At 37.9% G+C, this 2,666-nt stretch overlaps 1 pseudogene; it reads left to right on the top strand.

Annotated features, from left to right (window-relative positions):
- Positions 1–365: 365 nt before the first annotated feature.
- LOC109255608 (olfactory receptor 4F15-like) lies at positions 366–1,310 on the top strand (annotated as a pseudogene).
- Positions 1,311–2,666: the final 1,356 nt, after the last annotated feature.

The following is a 2,666-nucleotide window of genomic DNA, read 5'->3' as shown; positions in this document are numbered from 1 at the left end:
GATGTGACAGAAGAGACAACATTTACATTGTGTGGGAACACTTAGGGGAAGGGTCAGGAAAATGATCAAGAAATCTTTGAGAAAAATTAAAATGAGGTTTAACTATGGAATTAAAATTAAAATAACCCCTTTGGCTCTATCTGCAAAATTTACAATCATATTTTTTTTCTTTCAAATATCCCCTCTATATAGTGATTTGTGGCTAACCTTATTTCTTCCAAATTCTTCATTTTTCTCCTTTCAGTCAATTATATCTAACTTAATTAGCAAGGAAAACAGGAAAGCTATGTTTCTGCCAGTGATACTTACCCTTTTTAATTTTTATCATCCGGTCACTTGAAAAATCAGCTCTCCTGTTCCAGTCAATGGATGGTCTAAATGATTCTGTGGTCACTGAGATTGTGTTACTGGCCTTTCTTGCTCTTGGGAGAAAAAGGGTGTTTGTTTGTTTGTTTTTATCTTGATATGTTCTTTGCTCTATTTAGTGATCATGCTGGGAAATCTTTTTATTTTGTTTTTGATAATTTTTGATTCTCACTTACATTCTCCTATGTACTTCCTGCTGGCCAACTTGTCCTTCATTGATGTGGGCCTCTCTTCTATTATAGTCCCCAAGACAATCAAAGACCTTTTAAGTGAATGCAAAGTAATTTCTTTCCAAGGTTGTATGGCACAGATATGCTTCATCCACATCATAGGAGGAGTGGAGATGGTGTTACTCATTGCCATGGCATTTGACAGGTGCACAGCAATCTATAAGCCGCTTCACTACCTGAACATGATGAACCCTAAAATATGTGTTTCATTTGTAATCACTGGATGGGTAACTGGGCTGATTCATGCTATGTCTCAGTTTGCTTTGATTATAAACTTGCCTTTTTGTGGTCCTAATGAAGAAGACAGCTTTTACTGTGACTTCCCAGGATCATAAAACTTGCATGCACAGATGCAGCCAAGTTTGAGTTTATTATTGCTGCCAACAGTGGCTTCATGAGCATGGGCACCTTCTTCCTGCTACTTCTTTCCTATGTCTTTATTTTGGTCACTGTCTGGAAACATTCTTCAGGAGACTTATCCAAAGCATTTATCACTCTGTCAACTCACATCATTGTCGTGGTTCTTTTTTCACTCCATTCATGTTTCTCTATGTATGGCCTTTCCCCACATCATCAACTGATAAATACCTGTTTGTTATTGACTTTGCTATCACCCCTGTCACGAATTCTGCCATCTGTACATTACTGAACAAAGACATAAGGGTATCAATAAAACAACTGTGCAAAAAGATAGCATATTCCAGAATTTGTTGACCACATATATTTTTGAAGCTTTAAAACGAAATACCCAATTGCATGCTGGCTGTCTCCACTTAGGTACTCCAAATGTAACATACCTTGAACAAACTCATCATCTGCCATCCTAATCCTGCTACTACTTCACTTGTGGAGTATAAGACCATTACCATGATGGAAAATGTAAATACATCACACTAAAAATTGATATTCTTACAGCAAACAGCATCATCGGACAAAAACGTTTTAAATTTGAATTTCTAGTTATTTTGCAAATGAAAGGATATAATAACATGGTTTCTGCTATTCATAAAGTCTAAAAATAATCTGTAAAATGTCATAATGAATCTCAAGCATTATCAAACCAAATTGTTACATATGTATGTGTGTATGTGTACATATATGCGTGTGTGTATATGTGTGTGTCTGTGTGTGTGTGTGTGTGTACACAGTGGCTTTAAAAGAAGACTGAGAGACAAAATCAGAAGGTAAGGAGTTTATTTAGAAGGGACTGCTAGGAGACTGGTTCGGAAGTGGAGACATGAAACACAGAAAACAAAGACAGCAGAGGATGTATTAACTAATATCCTACTACTGTGAACATTAGGGTACAATCCTACTGTGGCCCTCTAAGTGACTGTACATATTCTATGACATTTAATTGCTTCACTTGAGAGGGAAGCTGTTTACTTCTGTGTTGGGGTAGCTCTGAGGCATTGACTCCATGGCAGTTACAGGCTTCCCCACATAGTGGGTTAAGCAGTTATGACATCTAAAGAAAAGTCTTCAGGCAGAGTATCTCTGCAGCTTATGGTGTAAAACAATCTACATTCTTGGGAATATTATGTGCAGAAGGATATATGCATGGCATCAAAAGCATCAGAAACAGTCCACATCTTCCCATGCTCAGAGACATTCATGCTCCATATAAATTCACTCCATCATTATCAAACACAGGAGTATTAATGAAACAAGTGTTAATGGGTTCTATACACTGCACATGTTCCCAGGAAGATATTCACTATCTTCTTCCTCCCTAATCCATTCTAGATTTCCCACACATTTGTCCAGTACTTCTGCTGGTCTAGATAACGTGTCCAGATCCATATCTTCTTATCTAAGAAGTTGAAATCCGTGATTACCATGATCTTATCAGGCTGTAATCACTGCAATTGCCCATTTAGAGTTACGACCAAGTATAGTACCAATTCTATTTTTCTGGGATAATGACAGTTAATTATACTTCGCATGACAGTAGCTGTTCTTTGCTGATCTATAAACACAAGGAAATAGGGGCCCCTGGGTGGCTCAGTCGGTGAAGCGTCTGACTTTGGCTCAGGTCATGATCTCACGGTCCGTGAGTTCGAGCCCCGC

Source organism: Panthera pardus, unplaced genomic scaffold, assembly GCF_024362965.1.
Source record: "Panthera pardus isolate Hobbes unplaced genomic scaffold, ASM2436296v1 HiC_scaffold_24, whole genome shotgun sequence".
Taxonomy (NCBI): domain Eukaryota; kingdom Metazoa; phylum Chordata; class Mammalia; order Carnivora; family Felidae; genus Panthera; species Panthera pardus.
This window is presented reverse-complemented; position numbering and strand designations above follow the sequence as displayed.